The sequence below is a fragment of the Cervus canadensis genome, chromosome 5 (assembly GCF_019320065.1).
Source record: "Cervus canadensis isolate Bull #8, Minnesota chromosome 5, ASM1932006v1, whole genome shotgun sequence".
In the NCBI taxonomy this organism is placed as follows: domain Eukaryota; kingdom Metazoa; phylum Chordata; class Mammalia; order Artiodactyla; family Cervidae; genus Cervus; species Cervus canadensis.
The window spans coordinates 39617662-39638556 of NC_057390.1; the positions used below are offsets into that span (position 1 = coordinate 39617662).

At 37.7% G+C, this 20895-nt stretch overlaps 1 long non-coding RNA gene across 2 annotated transcripts in view; it reads left to right on the top strand.

The window, feature by feature from the left end:
* LOC122442596 overlaps nucleotides 1-20895 on the top strand; it is a 455537-nt gene that overhangs the window by 230861 nt on the left and 203781 nt on the right. For both annotated transcript variants that reach the window (XR_006269670.1, XR_006269669.1), the window contains exons 3-4: nucleotides 8-67; nucleotides 7243-7278. This is a non-coding gene — a long non-coding RNA (uncharacterized LOC122442596). The remainder of the gene's footprint in view (nucleotides 1-7; nucleotides 68-7242; nucleotides 7279-20895) is intronic.

Here is a 20895-nt window from a genome sequence, read left to right on the forward strand (position 1 = left end):
ATTACAGAGATTTGGAACTATTGCTTTGCTGGAAACATCTGGCTGCCGGTCTAGAACATGACTCCAGGTAATAAATGTGACTCTTCCACTCCTAGAGACCTCTTCTTCCCAAAGGTTCTCAGGTCTCTCTGCTCAGGATACACTTTCCAACCATCCCTGGGATTGTTTTCTTCTCAGCCCTGCATCCTTGTGAGGGTGTAGCATCCTTTTGCTAATCTGGTGCTAAGTCTGGTGCTTAGTCTCTGTAGCTGTGAATGCATTTGTGAGGCCGGTTCTATATACACACCAACAAATTAAAATTGGATCTGGGAAAACACCCTTCTCCTCAGAGTCATGTCAAGCAGTGTGGAGCTGCAGAGCCAGCGGTCTTCTCAGGGGTAGGGAGGGCTGGCACAGGGACGGGGCTCTGTGGATGTTCAGGAATCCTTTTGTGTGCCTACTTTGGAAATACTTCTTATCTTTCATTTAGAATGCAGGGGAAAAGGCAAAAGTGCAGGCCACATGCACAAGATTTTGAATTATGCATTAAGCTGATAATGCCCCAGAATGCAAGCTTATGTCAATAAATAGCTAGGCTGGTGGGAGGAAGGAGGTCACTTCACCTGTGCTGAGGGTACCACATAGGGAGAGCTCTACAGGAGGCCTGGGCAAAGGGTGCAAGGAAGTTCACGCGCTTTTAGCTTGCTCCGACGAAGAAGCAAGAAGAGTAAGTTAATATTGAAATTATTGTTTAATGCTTATTTACTTTTAAATTGGTTTAGCCAGGATAACAAGACTGTTTCCAGCGTGGGCCCTATGTGTGCATGTATGCATTTGTGGCAGGGTTAGCCCTTCTGTGGAATCTTACATAAAGAGATTCTGTCTAGGGGAGAAATTCATTTGGTTGCTTTAATGGGACCTGTAAACTCTTTAAAAAGGCAAGATTTTTCGAGACGAAATTTGGCAAAATACATAATAAAACACTCAGGGTTTTGTTTCAGAGGATATCCCTTCCTGATTAATATGTAGCCAAAAAGCAAAAGTTAGGCTAGTGGAAGAAGCAGAAGGATTAAAAGAATGCTATAAATTATTCTCTCACCCATGATGCAGCACTTCCCAATGCTGATGGAGATGAATTCATTCATCTTTGCATTGCTCCTTGTGCTTTAGTAAAGTGCATCCACAGATATGACCATTTTCTACTATGAGAAATTAGTACATGTGGTGCATGTACACAGACACACACACAATCTTTTAAAAAATATTTAGCTTTATCTCCCAAGTGTCTGGGAGCAGGTACCTTAGGATATGAACACTGAACCTTTGCCTTTTTCCTGACCAAAAAAGAGAGAAGAAATTACATGTGAATTTCATCATTTTCCTACTTTTAAACAGTAATTTGCAGCCCCGGGTTCTGGTAATCAGAAGCTGGTGCTTAGTCTCTGTAGCTGTGAATGCATTTGTGAAGCCGGTTCTATATGCACACATGCCTATATACACACACCAACAAATTAAAAACGAATCTGGGAAAACACCCTTCTCCTCAGAGAGTCATATCAAGCAGTGTTTAAATTAAATAATTTGCAGAGTGTGGGGAATAAAGCTTTTGTAGCAGTATCTGGAGATTATCTTCCCTTGGGAAATTCTTGCCATTTAGTCCAATCTGGTGCATGCCAATGAGACGCACAGGCTGCATGCACACAGTGGTAGATAGATTTTATTTTCCATCTAAATTATATTCATTTCTTTGGGTTATTTGCCATTTTGTGTTCCTGTTGAAAAATTAAAAAAAAAAAAAAAAGGAGACAAACCTCTTGTGAAAGGTTGAGGTCATTAAGATCCAAACAAAAGCGAGGAAAGGTTATTAGTGAGCAGCAATGAGGGGAGGCTGACTTCTCCTGGAGTAAAGCCAGTGTTCCCACAGCTCCTCGGGGAATATGGCTGTGATCCAGAGGAGAACGTTCCAGCACAGGTCAGTGTTTGATTTTGCTCCCAGCACCATTGAATGATGGCAAAAGAGGAGACATTGCTATGATGAGGTAATGTGAGTGGGAAACCACAAGTAGAAGAAATGAGTTGATTTCTTGTTACTTATCCTGTTCAACCAATATGTAATCTGAACTGGATGCTAAAGAGCAGTTCACCATTTAGAACCTCACACTGTGTCTCTAGTTAACTCATTTCTCTATGGTCTGATATTTCTAGCCTAATCAGCACACCTATCCAACCTATGGAGAAGTAAAACAAGGGATGATGAATAAAGTCTTAACAGAAGTGGAGAGAGAGAGAGGGAGAGAGAGGCAGAAAAGGAGAAAAATATCTGCCTATCTATGTATCTATGTCCGGGGAATTAAAAAATCCTGGTTATGAAAATTAGGGTATTTTCAAGTGAAAATAGTTATTTTCCCCAGGCTTAAGATTGTTTTTGTATCCTTCAGATTTCCACTTTACTCCTTTAAATTCTTGCAACTTAATAGTAGCCTCTGTAGAAGCCATGAGTTAAATTCCCAGTGAATCTTACATTCTGGTCCACTCTGTTTCTTTGACAAAAATACGGGTGTTAGTTTGCTAGGTCTGCCGTAACAAAATACCACACAAACTGGGTGGCTTTGACAGTGAAGATTTGTTTTCTCACCAGCTTTGGAGGCTGGAGATCTGAGATCAAGGAGTCGGCAGACTTGCTTTCTTCTGAGGCCTCCCTCCTTGGCTTGTAGACGGCCGTCTTCTCCCTGGGTCCTCACGTGATTGTCCCTCTGATCGTGCATGTGTGGGTTGTCTTTTTGTGTCTAAATTTCGTTTTCTTAAAAGGACACCAGACACACTGGATTAGTACTCAGTCCTGTCCAACTCTGACAACAGGATGACTCTTGACATGGACTATATCCTGCCAGTCTCCTCTGTCCTTGGCTTTTCCAGGCAAGAATACTGGAGTGGGTTGTCATTTCCTACTCTAAGGGATCTTCCTGACCCAGGGACCAAACCTATGTCTCCTGCATCTACTGAATTGTCAGGCAGATTCTTTACCCCTGCACTACCTGGGCTTCCTGTATTGGATCAGCGCCCACCTTAAAGTATTCATTTTAACTTAATCACTCTTTTAAAGACCTTATTTCCAAATGTGAGTATATTCTGAAAACTTTAGGACTTAGGTGTATAAATTTGGGAGCACTCAGTTCAGTGTATGACAACTAGACTCCCAGTACATTTGATATTTAAATGATCATTTTTTTCGTTTATTTCTGTGAGCTTATTTAGAGATTAGTTTACCCAACCTTCATTGTCTTATGCATTTTTATTATAACTGATTGAAAGTAATTTATTACAACTAACATAAGAGGTTGTATTTTGTTGTTTTAAGAAGTGAGGGCTGGAGAGAGAGAAAAGCTTATTTAAGAAAACAAATCTTGCTTGAATTTTTAAAAAAGGGAAGTCCTCTCTTTTCCATGCAAGAACAGCAGCAGGGCAGACCTGGAGGTTAAGAGGGCAGGTTTTTGAGTCTGCTCCACTATGTACTAACTGTGACCTTCAGCCTGGTTCTTAGCCACCCTGTGTCTCCCACTGATTTCTCCTCTGTATGTTGTGGATAGTAAATAGAACTGTCTCAAAGGATGGGAGGATAACTGAGATAATGCATGTAAAGTGCCTAGCATGTTGCCTGTCTCAGGGTAACTATAGTTATGAACTGAATATTTTTGTCTTTCCCAAATTCATGTGTTGAGGCCCTAACCCCCAATATGATGGTGTTAAGAGGTGGGGCCTTTGGGAGGTAGTTAGGTTTAGATTAGATCATAAGAGTTGGACCTTTATGATAGGATTAGTGCCCTTAAAAGCAGAGAGAGAGATTTCTCTCTCAAGGAGTGTCACAGAGGAAAGGCTGTATGAAGACATAAGCTAGAAAGTGGCTCATTACAATCCAGGAATTGGGTCCTCACTAGACACTAAATCTGCCTGGACTTTGATCTCCAACTTCTAGTCTCTGGAACTATGAGAAATAAATTTCTGTTTATTAATCCACCCAGTCTACATTTAGTTCCCCTAAGAGACTAAAACAGTGTTCGATAAATATTTATCTAGTAAAGAATCTGCCTGCAATGCAACGGACCTGGGTTCAATCCCTGGGTTGGAAAGATCCCCTGGAGAAAGGAATGGCTACCCATTCCAGTATTCTGGTCTGGAGAATTCCATGGACTGTATAGTCCATGTGGTTGCAAAGAGTTGGACACGACTGAGCAACTTTCACTAATAATATTATTTATGTATAAATATTTAATATTATATATCTGAAAATCATAATAACCACAGATACTTATAAAATGCTACACTGAGCACTGTTACTGGACAAATTTAATACCTTTCTTGAATCTTCTCTGATTACAGACTTTGATCCTGCTTTTAGAGGTGGAGCTAGGAGCAATTCTTTGTAACAGTTTCTAAGTGGACTTTGATAGAGAGTTGGACTCAAAAAGTGTGCATAAAGCAGGAGCAGGCTTTAATGTCACCTTTTGTCCTTCCCAAAGATCCTTGGCAGAAAAGGAGAGTAATGAATCAGAAGGACAACGGAAAAAGGGGACTGACATCTTCCAATAGTATGAGGCTTTTCAGAAACCTGGCCTTTTTTCCCCTGGAGAGCCTCTGCTTGTGCAACATGAGGGACACAGACCAGGCGTATGTCCTCTGGTCTCTCCCAGGGACAAGCCACCAGGCCCTCCATCTGTCATTGGAGATAGTGGCTCAGCCTCCCTGTGCAAGAGTTCTAGACACATCAGGGGCCACCAGACATTCATGACTGGGCTGTGTGACAGACGTTACCCACAAGTCTTTTATAAATACATAGTTATGTGCCAGACATGTTCTTTGATTCTGCAAGTATGGCCAGCAGCTCTCGAAATCCTACACTGTAATCCATGTGCACCAGCCAGCACTTGGCTCTTACAGCCCTCGGGACTCGACCACTTTAGAAATTGCACGATGACCAACAAAATCAAAGTACCGATCATTTTCAAATTGGCATTTCCTTAAGAAACTCTTGGCTCCATGAAGGAAATTTTCCTATGAAAACATTCATCAAGACACAGCCCTTAGTTTTGAGGGAAATTTGGGAAGTAGAAAGACACTTTGAATTGAATACAAAAACCAGGTGTTTGAGCTATGTTAAAGTAGTAATGCTAATGAAACTAACAGCTGATGTTGATTGAGCATTTACTCTGTGGGCGACACCATGCTAGGCTCTTGTCTTTCTTGTCATTTAATTTTGCCACAATCCTTGAGATGTTTTATTATCTCAAGTTTACAGATAAATAATGCAGTCAAAAGGTTTGCCAGGATGCAAACCATGACTCCATTGCAATCTATGGCAGTGATTGCTGTATTTGGATGGTATAAAGAATCATGGGAGAGTTTTTTTTTTAAATAAAAGCGTATTTTCAGATTGTACATAAAAATAAATTCCAGAGATATTAAAAATCTAAACTTTAGACATCATAAAAATATGAGATAATTTTTTATGCTTATCAATTGGGAAAGAATATTCTAAGTAATAAAAAAGCCTCTGTGTATTTACATTATACAAAATTGAAAGTTAGCTTTTTAGAAAGTAATAAGAAAAAGATAAATCTCACAGTATAAAAATACATATAGGATATAAACAGGCAATTCTTAGAAGAAATGAGCATGGCTAATAAACATGTGAAATGAAGCTGAGAATGAAAATTAAGAGTGAGACATCATTTTAAATGCAATATATTGGTAAAATATTAAGCTATGAAAAATATTTAGCATCAGTGAGTTGTGGAGAAATGGGCCCTCTTGTAATTTCTGTGGGTGAGAGTAGAAAATGATATAGTTTTTTGGAAGGACAAATTTTCAGGATCCATGAAAATTTTAAGTTCACATACCTTTGATACAGAAATTCCATTTCTAATCTATAGTGCAAAACAACTTCATGTAAATAAAAATACATATATATATATATGTATATGTGCTTAGTCACTCAGTTGTGTCTGACTCCTTGCAACCTCATGGACTGTAGCCTGCCAGGCTTCTCTGTCCATGGGGATTCTCCAGGCAAGAATACTGGAGTGGGATGCCAAGCCCTCCTCCAGGGGATCTTCCCAGCCTAGGGATCAAATCCAGGTCTCCCGCAGTGCAGGTAGATTCTTTACCATTTTGGTAAAACTAATAAGTTAGGAACAATAGTAAAAGTACAGTAAAGGCTACAAATAATTATGATAATTTATACTATGAAATACTGTATAGCTAAACAATAAGAAAAATAGATTTGGATAGATCTATATATAAATCAGAATTACATAAAATGAAAAAGTCAATTCACAGAACAATATATGTAGTCCGATTTTGATCATGTAAAATACAGACACAACTCAATTTGAAATGAATACATAAAGGATAAGAGGCTCAAAAGAGTGACATAGGAAGATTCTGAACTCACTTCCTCCCATAGACACACTGAGTTTACAGCTACCTATGAAACAATTCTCTCTTAAAAAAAAAAACAAAACAAAAAACCTTAAAGGCTGGCTGAGTGATGACGCCACATTGGGCAAATGACAAGAAAACCGCACGAAAGGGTGGGAGAGGCTGGGACACAATCTCACTGTAAATGATGTGGTAAAGACTAAAATAAAGATTGTAAAGATACATCTGTATTTAACAATAACTAACTCTGTGAGAACAGATGCTGAAGGATAGCAGGAACATTCTTTCATATTTTTATTTGCATTGATACAGCATGTACTGATTTTTAGCTATAAACATATGTTTTTTAATTTATATATTTGTAAAGTGACTCCCTAAAGTTATTGAAAATATTATTGACTTGAAAAATTCTACATTCATAGATGAAAAGATAGACATGAATAAAAAGATGGGTCACAGAAATGGTGGCTTTACCAGATGATAGGTTTTCTTTAAGCTTTTTCATACTTTATTTTCCATATATTCTCACTAATGTAGTGAGTACATTATGCTCCACCCAAAGTATATTGAATAAAAATCTCAAAGATTGGGACCCAGAGATGGGCACTTTACAAAGCTCCTGAGATAAACCTGGTAGTCAACTGCGTTTGAGAGGAACCCACAAAGGTTACATATCTCTAAACAATTTCAAGGCAACATGGACCTTAGAATTTAAATGTGCTCAGAAAGACTGATTTCACTTAGATTTTGCTTCCAGGTAAATTCTGGAGAACATAATTGTTTCCTTTCCATTTCATGAATACTGATTCAGTTGCTTTTTACTTCCAGATTCTCCATCTACTGTGTGGTGATGCTATTACTTTGGTGAGTTTTCCACACTTGCTGAATATCCTATACCTCATGCTGCTATTTATATTAACTACATATGTTTGCTGCTCTAATTCTAAACTCAACACTTCTGACTATGTATTTAATTGCTTACAGAATAACCAGTGGAGTGGTTTTAGTAAACCCGTGACTCATTCTCCACCTCTTTGTTCTTACCCCTTCTTATTTTCTTTTTTGTTTGAAATATGTCACTTTCTCAGGTTATTGAGCTCTTAGAAAAGAGACAAGATTACTTTTCATATATGAGCGCCCTCTTTCCCTGTATCTCTCATTGGAAAGGAAGAGCCAGATGTGTGTCTTTTTCAAAGAATATTGAATTAATCTACATAACTTACAATCATGTCTGCCTGCCATCATGTCTTTCTGACACGCCAGTGTGCACACCAAATGTTTGTCCACTTAGCAATGAGACACTTATTTTTGTATTCCCAGATCTATTGAAGTTTGCTTAAGGATGCAGTTTCCTCCTGTCTCAACTATGGCATAGGATCAATTTTCCCTTGTGCGGTCACTAGTTCCATTGCCTTTACCTTTGTGTATTTCTTATCTTGGAGGTCAAATGATGACTGGACTGTTATATCCTCCAAAGGCTACTACAGTAGTGCTGTTTGGAGACAAAATAAAGTATAACTTTGTGTCTTGTCTGTATCTATCTTGAGATCCTTTTTCACATTCCACATTTCGGAAGCTCATGAAGCTGAAGTTCCTAACCTCTTGCTTACAACATGTACCCCTGGCTAAGTTTCTCTTGCTACAAGAATAGCTACAAGAATGAGAATTATCATAAAGGGGGAGAAAGCGCTTCAATAATTAGGATTCATATACAATTTGAGCATTTTATTAATTACACATTGTAATCACATGGCTAGTCACAAAACCAATCGTGCAAGTCTGTATTTAGAGATTTGTAGACAGAAGACTTAACGTAAACATAGAAATGTTAAGCCTACTCAACTGTAACCTGCAAAGAAGATAACAAGAAGGATTCTGTTCTCTGTATGATTTGTGAACAATGCTAAGTAAATATTCATCATTAATATATAATAACTGTTGCTTTTGGCAGTTCACTTTTCATTTAATTTGATAATGTGTCCAGTAAATGAAGTGGTACAGGCTACAGTGTTTTACCAACACAATTGCATATTTTCAATCATTGTTAAATGAAGGCAGCTCAAGGCAAAGCTTTAACCCCCACTAGTTTTGTGTGTGATAAAAAGAGAAGGCGCTATCAATCTTTATTGTCTGTCTCGCTTACTGTAATTGCATTCAATAGTCCACTGATTCTGTTGTCTGTGCTAATGTCAGGAACAGAGGAGAGCCAGATGCTCAGACTTGATCATATGCATCCAGTGGCCACTTTGATAAGTTGGCAGCAAGTCACTGGGTTTGATGATAAATTGTTAACGCTATAGATTATGAACAGCTGAACACTGCAAGTGTACATGGAGGAAACTTCTTACCTTGTTTTAAATCTGGCACCATGATGCTAGCTAAAGGGCATGTCATGTATTATTCAAATGCATCTTGCACTGGAAATGTGCCAATGACTCATTGTATCCCTATGAATAGTAAAAACAACAACAACAACAAAAATCCACAGTGATTTGAACATGACATTAATGGTCCCAGGATTATGAAAAGCATTTTGAAATGCTGTTTAATAGTTTTGATTATCTAATTCAACAAGAAGAAAGCTTCTGAGTTTTATTCATGTTTAATCCATATTAAATCATGCTCTTCCTGGTCATTTCTGTTATATTAGCTGATAATGAGGATGTTTTCTAAAAACAAACTGGTTTTTCATTAGTTAAAACCCATGGCAGTTTGCTTGTGAAGGGACCTAAATTGGAGCTGGGGGCAAGCAGTGTGTTGAAACTTTTGCCAAGATTCTGTTTCACAGAGATGCTGCTACCTCTGAGAAATGTGATATAGGCCATTTATACAGAATATATAATAGATCTTGTTTCTCTTGAGCCCATGTGACAGTTCTAAAAGTTCAGGTCATGGTTCTTAAGTCATTGGATACCTATTAAAGTTTTAAAAAGCTGAGATGACTGGGAACCATACAAAAGTATTATACTGGAGAATGCGAGCTGTTGACCACATTTTAATGGAAACTTCTAAGTACAGCCAGATGAAGAATATTTCTTGATTTTTGGAGGATTTCCTCTTGAAGTCTCTGATCTTATATGGTTCATTTTTCCCTAAAATAAACACATGTAAGAAATGCTGTTGGATTTAAGGATGGGGACCAAAAAGGTCTCTCGGCTAATTGGTATGTTTTCTTTTATTAGATACTAGAAATTTTGTAATCTAAGGTGTCTTCCTTTTTGCTGGTGCTGCCAGGAAACTCAAAAACTCAATTATAGTCACCCTTTTAGCTGAGTTTTCAGCCTTGATGATCTGTGTCTATCTCCTTAATTGTTTTCTTGTTACTTTTACCTTGGTTTTCTTGTCTGTCTCTAATGGCAGGATGAGTTTGGATAGAAGAGAAAAGGAAGGAGGGAACAAACTTTAATAAGAGGTTTAAAGGAGCCAGAGGTATTTAATTCTGTCACCAGCATAAGGACTGAGTTTCTAGGAATGACCAGTGTGGAATTCTAGCTGATACTGGGAAAGTCACTTCTACCTGTCTTATGGTCAAAATTCCTCATCTTTAAAAAAAAAAAATTGGATATAATAAAAGTGTTTAATTCATAAGATCTGGTGAGGGTTAAATTAATATAAAGCAAGTGTTTAATTAACAGCAACTATTATTGTGAAAATCTTTATGTGAACTCTAGAAGGTAAATATAGTCCTTTGCTGTTCAGTTATTAAGTCATGTCTGACTCTTTGCTACCCCATGGATTGCAGCACACCAGGCTTCCCTGCCCTCCACTATCTCCCAGAGTTTGCTCAAATTCATATATATTGAGTCAGTGATGCTATCTAATATAACCCAAATAGAGTTTATTTTTGATGGCATCTGAAATTGAGTTCAAGCCTTAAGGTAATCTTCCCCATGATTTGGTATACTACATATTAAATCCTGCCTTAAGCAAGCTAATGTATGAGAATCTTGGTTTACTCATTTGATTAAGAAATGTACTCTTCATTCATAAAAGATGTTTATCTTCGTAAAATTATGTTAGTGTTCTTAAAGGTGTCAGGCTTTTCTGTGAGAATAAGTTATTTAAATTTATACAAGTTTACAAGAACATATTATTGGTCTAAAGTAAGATACGGCTCCCCTTAGCTCATCGCTTGAGAAAGAGTTCCACCCACATGAACCTTCTCCTTCCTTGTGTATCTCTAAAATTATCACTCATCTTTGGCTGATTGCTCCTTTTAGTTTGCTCCTGTCACTGGGACTACTTCTTCCCGGGCTTCCCTCCTTCAGCTCTCCCCTGCTGAGTCCTATTTGCCAGCATGCCCAGGGGCATGGGCTTCTAGCTCCCTGCTTGCTCCACCTACACTCCCTTGTGTATTCATCCAGTCCAGAGGCTCTAGAGTCCATTCTAGACACTGATGGCTCCAGACTTCTCATCTCCATTGTGACTCCTTTCCTGGCCCTTCAGCTCACTTATCCAACTACCTATTTGACATCTTACCTTCCATGTAAGTTCAGTTCAGTTCAGTCACTCACTTGTGTCCAACTCTTTGCGACCCCATGGACTGCAGCATGCCAGGTCTTCCTGTCTATCACAAACTCCTGGAGTTTACTCAAACTCATGTCCATCCAGTCGGTGATGCCATCCAACCATCTCATCCTCTGTCATCCCCATCTCCTCCCGCCTTCAATCTTTCCCAGCATCAGGGTCTTTTCCACTGTCAGTTCTTCGCATCAAGTGGCCAAAGGATTGGAGTTTCAGCTTCAGCATCAGTCCTTCCAATGAATATTGAGGACTGATTTCCTTTAGGATTGACAAGTTGGATCTCCTTGCAGTCCAAGGGATTCTCAGGAGTCTTCAACACCACAGTTCAAAAGCATCAATTCTTTGGCACTCAACTTTCTTTATAGTCCAACTCTCACATCCATACATGACTACTGGAAAAACCATAGCTTTGACTAGATGGAACTTTGTTGACAAAGTAATGTCTCTGCTTTTTAATATGCTTTCTAGGTTGATCATAGCTTTTCTTCCAAAGGAGCAAATGTCTTTTAATTTCATGGCTTGTTTAATTTCCATGTAAACAAGCATCCAAAACCTAGCTTGATTTTTTTTCCCCCTGAGGCCATCTTATTCTTGTCATTCTTATTTCAGTAAGTATCACCACCGTGTGAAATTGCTTAAGCCAAAACTTAGTAATCATCCTTTCTTCCTCTCTTTCTTCACCCATCACAGTCAACCAGGAAGTCCTGCTGGGTGTGTCTCTGGAAAATACCTGATTCCTTCCCCACCTTAGCCTCTAAGCCTAAGTAAGCTGCCACCCCCACTTATCCCACTGCAGAAGCCCTCTGGTCTCTCTGCTTCTTTTTTTCTCCACTGATTGTCATTATCTGATTACTTTATTCTTTATTTGCTGATTTTCTGTAATCCACTTCTAACATATAAACTTCATGAGAACACAAATATTTTTGTCTCATTTATCCTTGAGCACTGTGTTCAGCATGGTGGTTCAGGCTCTGGGATCAGATTCACTCGGCTTGGATCCTGCCACTGATGTCCACTGCTCTGGGATTTCACAATTGCTTCATCCTGTGTGGCTCAGTTTTTCCAAGTGAAAATGGAGACTGTGTTAATGTCAGCTCAGACTATGTTGTGGGGAATAAAGGATACCATACGTGTGAAATATTTATGACAGGCCTGGCACTCTATTTTCCTACTCAGAATAATACTTCTACACTGTTGATACTTAATAAGTATGTGAATAACATAAGAAAATATACACACTGATATTCTAATGTTTAATTGATTAATATTTTGAATATTATCTCCTTTACTATTAATTTATGAAAAGATCTTATAATAATGTTTCTGACCTCAGAGAGTATTTAAATATTTGTAATGTTTAATCCAATAACCTATAATTAACAATTATGTTGTCATTTAAATTTCTAAAGTTGATATATTAAATCTTGATACATTAGTCAATAATTTTGGGAAATAAGCTTACTCATGATAAATGATGAAATCACTTGGCTATTTTGATTATTAGAATTTTGAAGATTGATAACTACTTTCTCTTCATATGTGTTACTTATTTGGGAAAATTAGAAAATATAGTTGGACAAAATGAAAAAATATAAAAATAGTTTATAATTCCTTATTTTTTATATCTGCTTGTACTTCCAGATTTCTCTGTATACTGTCATTGTATTATGTTTGATGCTAGCTGTTGGAAAATAATTAATCTGAGGAGTAATCCTAGGGGAATCACTTGTATTGCTATTATTAACTGCATTGCTTTTTTGAAATTAATTTTATTGCTGTTTGCTGTATGTACATAGAACAATTAATTTTTAAACTATATCCTAAGACCTTGTTAAACTTACTTAGTAGCTGTATTATAAAATTTTATATGTGTACAATTATGTTATCTAGACAAAGACTATTTTACCTAACTCATTCCAATTTTATGCTTTTTATTTCTTTATCTTGTCTTATTACATTATATAGATCCTCAAGTAAAATGCAGTAGTGAGATGAGAAATCTTTGTCTTTTGTTCCAGTCTTAGAAAATGTTGAGTACTTCTTATGAAATGTGATCCTAGTTGTGAGTTTTTAGCTGTTACCCAGTCTCAGATTGAGATAGTTCCCTTTTCTCCATAGTTTCCTGAGAGTTTTTGTTGTGAACAGATGTTATGTTTTGTCAATTTTTTCTCCCTACATCTATTGGATGATGGTATGTTTCTTCTTTCTTGTTCTGTTAAGATGATGAATTTTATTGACTTATTTTCAAATTTGAAACTGGCCTTCAGTGTGTTACTTATGTGCGTGTGTGCTTAATCATGTCCAAATCTTTGCGACCCCATTCTCTGTAGCTGACCAGGCTCTTCTGTCCATGGGATTTTCCAGGCAAGAACACTGGAGTGGGTTTCCATTTCCTTCTCCAGGGATCTTTCTGACCCAAGGATTAAACTCCTGTCTCTTGCTTCTCCTGCGTTGACAGGCAGATTCTACCATTGCGCCACCTTATGAGATATTATCATACCCACTTGATTATGATGTATCTTTTTAATATATTTGTTGGATTCAGTTTGCTAATGTGTTGTAACGGATTCTTGTGTGTTTATTCATGATAAGTATCAGTCTGGAGTGTTGTGGTTTTGTTTTTATTTTTTTCCTGAGAATATCCTTATCAGCTTTTGATATCAAAATTCTCTTGGTTCATAAAATGAGTTAGAATATCTCTTCACTTATTTATAAAAAGAATTTGTATAAGATAGTTACAACTTCTTATAAAAATATTTGGCACCATTCACCATTTAAACCAGCTGGGTTTGGAGTTCTCTTTGTTGGAAAGGTTTCAGTAAAAATATTAATTTTTTTAGTTACTATGGGGCTATGCAGATTTTATTTCTTTAGTGTCACTTTTGGAAAATTGTATTTTATAAGAAATTTAACCATTTTATATAAATTCTTGAATTTTTAAGCATATATTCATACCTAATATTTCCTTCCATTCAGTTCAGTTCAGTCACTCAGTCATGTCCAACTCTTTGCGACCCCATGGACTGCAGCACGCCAGGCCTCACGGTCCATCACCAATTCCTGGAGTCCACCCAAACTCATGTCCATTGAGTTGGTGATGCCATTCAACCATCTCATCCTCTGTCATCCCCTTCTCCTCCTGCCTTCATCTTTCGCAGCATCAGGATCTTTTCCAATGAGTCAGCTCTTCGTATCAGGTGGCCAGAGTATTGGAGTTTCAGCTTCAGCATCTGTCCTTTCCAGTGAACACTCAGGACTGATCTTTAGGATGGACTGGTTGGATCTCCTTGCAGTCCAAGGGACTCTTTTTTTTTTTTTTTCCAAGGGACTCTTAAGAGTCTTCTCCAACACCGTAGTTCAAAAGCATCAATTCTTCGGTGCTCAGCTTTCTTTATAGTCCAACTCTCACATCCATACATGACTACTGGAAAAACCATAGCCTTGACTTTTGTTGGCAAAATAACCTCTGCTTTTTAATATGCTGTCTAGGTTGGTCATAACTTTCCTTCCAAGGAGTAAGCGTCTTTTAATTTCATGGCTGCAGTCACCATCTGCAGTGATTTTGGAGTCCAAAAAAATAAAGTCGGCCACTCTTTCCACTGTTTCCCCATCTATTTGCCATGAAGTGATGGGACCAGATGCCATGATCTTAGTTTTCTGAATGTTGAGTTTTAAGCCAACTTTTTCACTCTCCTCCTTCACTTTCATCAAGAGGCTCTTTAGTTCTTCTTCCCTTTCTGCCATAAAGGTGATGTAATCTGCATATCTGAGGTTACTGATATTTCTCCTTGCAATCTTAATTCTAGCTTGTGCTTCTTCCAGCCCAGTGTTTCTCATGATGTACTCTGCATATAAGTTAAATAAACAGGGTGACAATATATAGCCTTGATGTACTCCTTTTCCTATTTGGAACCAGTCTGTTGTTCCATGTCCAGTTCTAACTGTTGCTTCCTGACCTGCATACAGGTTTCTCAAGAGGCAGGTCAGGTGGTCTGGTATCCCCATCTCTTTCAGAATTTTCAACAGTTTATTGAGATCCACACAGTCAAAGGCTTTGGCATAGTCAATAAAGCAGAAATAGATGTTTTTCTGGAACTGTCTTTCTTTTTCAATGATCCAGCGGATGTTGGCAATTTGATCTCTGGCTCCTCTCCCTTTTCTAAAACTAGCTTGAACATCTGGAAGTTCACGGTTCATGTATTGCTGAAGCCTGGCTTGTAGAATTTTGAGCATTACTGTACTAGCATGTGAGATGAGTGTAATTGTGCGGTAATTTGAGCATTCTTTGGCACTGCCTTTCTTTGAGATTGGAATGAAAACTGACCTTTTCCAGTCTTGTGACCATTGCTGAGTTTTCCAAATTTGCTGCCATATTGAGTGCAGCACTTTCACAGCATCATCTTTTAGGATTTGAAATAACTCAACTGGAATTCCATGACCTCCTTAATAAACATCTATTATCTGTAGAATTTATAGAAATATTCCCACTTTCACTTCTGATGTTGGTATTTTGTATTCTCTTTTTCTTAATCAGTTTTGATAGGTTTATCAATTTTATTATCCTTTAAAAATTATATTTGGGTTTGTCACTTTTTTCTGTGACTTATTATTTTTCAATTTTATTAATTATTGCCTTCATCTTTTAAATTTTCTTCTTTCTACTTGGGTTTAATTCAATTCCCTTCTTTTTCTAATATGACTGAGCAGCTAAGTACAAGCACAGCAAGATAGAAACTTGGATCACTGATTTTATAACTATTTTTGTGCCTTTCTAAATACTTTCAGTTTCTTTTTAACCACTGCCTAAAGCATGTACTAGGGACTTCTCTGGTTGCTCAGATGGCAAGCAGTCTGCCTGTAATGCAGGAGAGCTGGGTTCATTTCCTGAGTTGTGAAGATCTCCTGGAGAAGGAAATGGTGACCCCCTCCAGTATTCTTGCTTGAGAAATCCCATGGACACAGGAGTGTGTCAGGCTACAGTCCGTGGGGGTCACAAAGAGTTGGACATGACTAAGCGACTTCAGTTTCAAGCCATGTACTACAACTATTGATATGTTGGATTGTCATTAGTATTCAGTTTGAATATTTTCTAATTTCTTTTGGTGATTTTTTCTTTGATCCACAGGTCAAAGCAGTGTATTACTTAATTTTTAAATATTTAGTGAGTTTTTGGCTACTTTATTTTTAGTGATTCCAGGTTTTAATCCAATGTCAGAAAAACTGCTCTGTAAGATTTCAATACTTTAAAATTTATTTAGATTTATTTATGGTCCACTATATACATGAAAAGAATGATATTCTACAAATGTTAATTGCATCAACTATGGAAGACCTAAATTACATATCCTTATAGAATTTTGTCTACTTGCTCTGTCAGTTATTGAAAGAGGTGTCAAAATCTACAATTTTAAGACCATGTATATTTCTCTGTTTTTCTCAGGGTTTGTTTTTGGTACTTCAAAGCTCTGCTTACTAGGTACATACAATTTGTCATGCCATGACTTCTTGATAAATTGATCTTTGTTTCATTATGTAGTGCCCCTTTTTATTTCCGGTAATACTTTTTGAATTGAAGTCTTAACTTGCCTAGTATTGTTGTAGCTACAGCCTTTCTTCTGAAGCTTAGGGCCCTTTCTCCTCTTTCTGTCAGTGTATGTTAAAAACCAAGGCCCCATATTTCCAAGAAACAGCTCCATGCTGACCTCCATATAACCCTTCCCAGGGTTGGGCATGAGCTTTCTGTTCTAGTTTTTAGGTTTTTCTCCAGTTCTGGCACTGCATACTTGGTTAACTTTCTTGCTCAATTATGTATTAAAAGGATGTTTGGGGAATTCACTGGCGATCTAGTGGTTAGGACTCTGCACTTCCACTGCAGGGGGCATGGGTTCAATCCCTGGTCAGGCAGCTAAGATCCTACCTGCAGTGGCACAGCTGAAAAAAAAAAAAAAAGGTTGTTTGTTGTGTTTCATACAGCATTTCTAGACATTTGTAGCAGAAAGAGCTTATCTTGTCTGCTATATCGATGAAATTAGGAGGTTCACTGCACCTTTAATTGTACAATTACTTTTTTTAATATTTGAATTTAATTTTCAGTTCTTTAAAAATAAATGTAAAGAACAGTAAGAACTATAGCTGTTATTTAGATATTGAGGTTTCTGATAATGAAGATTGTAATGGAAGCTCATGAAGTATTTTCAGTATTTCAAAGTTCCTGGTATAATTTATTTTATATGACAAAATTGGACAAAAATGCTTGCATGTTAACTAGCATGTCTTGTCTCTTGCTTTTCACTACGATCATATTATCTCAGTATGATAACAATGGTTATATAGTGTTGGTCAGAAACTCTAGCTCTTGATGACATTTTAGACTGAGACATTTTCATTACACCAAATACTGATGAGAGTATTTCAGATATTCTCAGTATTCATTGAGGTGAGAATTTAGCACAGTCCCTTTCTCAACATTTCTCACATTTTCTCCATACTTTCCATTTAGTAATTCAGCACAATAGTTTGTAGTTTTTGCTTTTGATATGACTAACCTCTTATTTATACTGCATGTTGTTCTGTTGCCCTCACCATACATTTTCATGGTAAAAATCCATCTTTTCTATAAAACATAAACACATAACCACTGGGAAAAGTGAAATAAAAGTAGTCTTTGATTATGTGAATATTTTGATCCTATAGCTTTCTGTATCTAAGATGTGAGCAAGATGTGCTTATTGCCAAAATTCACTTGGGAATGTGGATCTCCATCCTTCCATTCTAGACTTTAATAAGATTATATTTGGTAATTGTGCCATGTGGCAGAGATGAAATTCTAATAGTCACAGCTATGGAGCACGGATAGGGAGTGTTTGCATTTTGTAAAATTTTGTTCTAGAACCAGAAGGCAAAATAATGAGTATCTTTCTGTAAAATGAGCCTTGCTCTAAGCATTTGGATTTGAGAATCCCATAGACAGAGGAGCCTGGCAGGCTACAATCGCACAGAGTTGGACACGACTGAAACAACTTACCACAGCACAGCGCAGCTATTTGGTTAGTACTAAAGTATAATTAGAAGGCTAATTTGCTAATCATGTTTCTCAACTATAGATATAGTTGTAGAGACATAAGCTTTCTACTCTGGAAAGGTCATGAAGGCTAGCTCCTTGTTTGAAAGTTATATCTCCTCTACAGTATTCCTGCCAAGTACTTGTCAAGTCTGGAATTCAGCTCTTGTTCTGTAGCTGTGTAACCAGTGACATAAGATATCCTGACTCATGGAGACCAATTGCACCTCCTGGGATAATAAATAAGCTTCTCTCCACATGATGCATTCTTGTATCTCACTTTTTCTGAATCTTCATGCTCCTGACTCTGAGTTACTATCCCATGCAGCCCAGGACAGTCAAAACCAAACCCCAGTGCTTCTTCAGTTTTCACACACACCAAAAACATCCATTGCTTTTAAGCATTTCATCATTTTATGCATGTACATGTATGTGTTGTCGTGGAGGAGAAGTCACATCATGTAGTCTTTAGGGTCTGTTGACAGTTTCTTTTCTACTCTTTAATTCTCTCCCCATTCACTTGAGGTAAAGGCAGGTTTCATTAAGAAAACTTGTGTTCACATTCACTGTCATTCTTGTCTCTAGTTCTGTTCTAGTTTATTAAAGAGTTACTTTCAACAAAGACCATGCTCATCCTGAAAGGAATTCTGGGGAATAGTTTTCTCTCTCATCACAGGTAATAATTATCTTTAAAAATGATATTGAATGTCTATCTATGTGAAAGTTTTAGTCACTCAGTTGTGTCCGACTCTTTGCGACCCCGTGGACTGTAGCCCACCAGGCTTCTCTGTCCATGGACTTCTCCCACTGGAGTGGGTAGCCATTTCCTTCTTAGGAGATCTTCCCAACTCAGGAATCAAACCCAGGTCTTCTGCAATGGGGGCAGATTCTTTACCATCTGAGCCACTAAGTTGCCTGCTGGTTATGAATTCTTAAAAAATTGTGGTAAGAATTGATAAATGTGTTTAATAATAAAAATGCTGGGAATGTGGATTGAGGTCCAGGATGGGGGGTTTACATAGGGATAATCATAGCAGGGATATCAACAAGTAAAAGAAAATAATTTGTTTGCAGGTTAGGTTGTGATGAACTATTGTGAAGTGAATACTTTTGTGTTATACTCAAGTAAGTAGAGAATCAGTAGCTAAAACATATTGCCAGATACCTAGTCATTATTTCCTTCCTTAATGGATGCATTAGACTAATCTGTAATGAGCACATTTGCCTTCTAGATAGGAAGTGCTCAAAGTACTTTAAGACATGAAGTGAGTGACTACTACAAGTAAACACTGCCCTGCCTGGCATGACTGCTCATGTGGTTTTAAAAGTGCTTAGGAAACAGATCAGCTTCTAAAGTGGACATATTTCCCTCGAGAAATTTTTCTAACACAGAAAGAAAAAACAGTAGCATCTTACTTAAAGTGTAAATTAGATTGATTTCTAAATTACTGTAAATGCACTTTACTAGCGTGTGAGATGAATGCAATTGTGCAGTAGTTTGAGCATTCTTTGGCATTGCCTTTTTTTGGGATTGGAATGAAAATTGACCTTTTCCAGTCCTGTGGCCACTGCTGAGTTTTCCAAATTTGCTGGAATAGTGAATGCAGCACTTTCACAGCATCATCTTCCAGGATTTGAAATAGCTCAACTGGAATTCCATCACCTCCACTAGCTTTGTTCGTAGTGATGCTTCCTATGACCCACTTGATTTCACATTCCAGGATGCCTGGCTCTAGGTGAGTGATCACACCATCGTGATTATCCTGGTTGTGAAGATCTTTTTTGTACAGTTCTTCTGTGTATTCTTGCTACCTCTTCTTAATATCTTCTGCTTCTGTTAGGTCCATACCATTTCTGTCCTTTATTGAGCCCATCTTTGCATGAAATGTTCTCTTGGTATCTCTAATTTTCTTGAAGAGATCTCTAGTCTTTCTCATTCTATTTTTTTCCTCTATTTCTTTGCATTGATCACTGAGGAAGGCTTTCCTATCTCTCCTTGCTGTTCTTTGGAACTCTGCATTCAAATGGGTAAATCTTTCCTTTTCTCCTTTGCTTTTCACTTCTCTTCTTTTCACAGCTATTTGTAAGGCCTCCTCAGACAGCCATTTTGCTTTTTTGCATTTCTTTTTCTTGGGGATGGTCTTGATTCCTGTCTCCTGTACAGTGTCATGAACCTCTGTTCATAGTTCATCAGGCAGTCTGTCTGTTAGATCTAGTCCTTTAAATCTGTTTCTCACTTCTACTGTGTAGTCATAAGGTGCACAATTGCACTCATCTCACACGCTAATAAAGTACTGCTCAAAATTCTCCAAGCCAGGCTTCAGCAATACATGAACTGTGAACTTCCAGATATTCAAGCTGGTTTTAGAAAAGGCAGAGGGGCCAGAGATCAAATTGCCAACATCTGCTGGATCGTTGAAAAAGAAAGACAGTTCCAGAAAAACATCTATTTCTGCTTTATTGACTATGCCAAAGCCTTTGACTGTGTGGATCTCAATAAACTGTTGAAAATTCTGAAAGAGATGGGAATACCAGACCACCTGACCTGCCTCTTGAGAAACCTGTATGCAGGTCAGGAAGCAACAGTTAGAACTGGACATGGAACAACAGACTGGTTCCAAATAGGAAAAGGAGTACATCAAGGCTATATATTGTCACCCTGTTTATTTAACTTATATGCAGAGTACATCATGAGAAACCCTGGGCTGGAAGAAGCACAAGCTAGAATCAAGATTGCAAGGAGAAATATCAATAACCTCAGATATGCAGATTACATCACCTTTATGGCAGAAGGTGAAGAAGAACTAAAGAGCCTCTTGATGAAAGTGAAGGAGGACAGTGAAAAAGTTAGCTTAAAACTCAACATTCAGAAAACTAAGATCATGGCATCCGGTCCC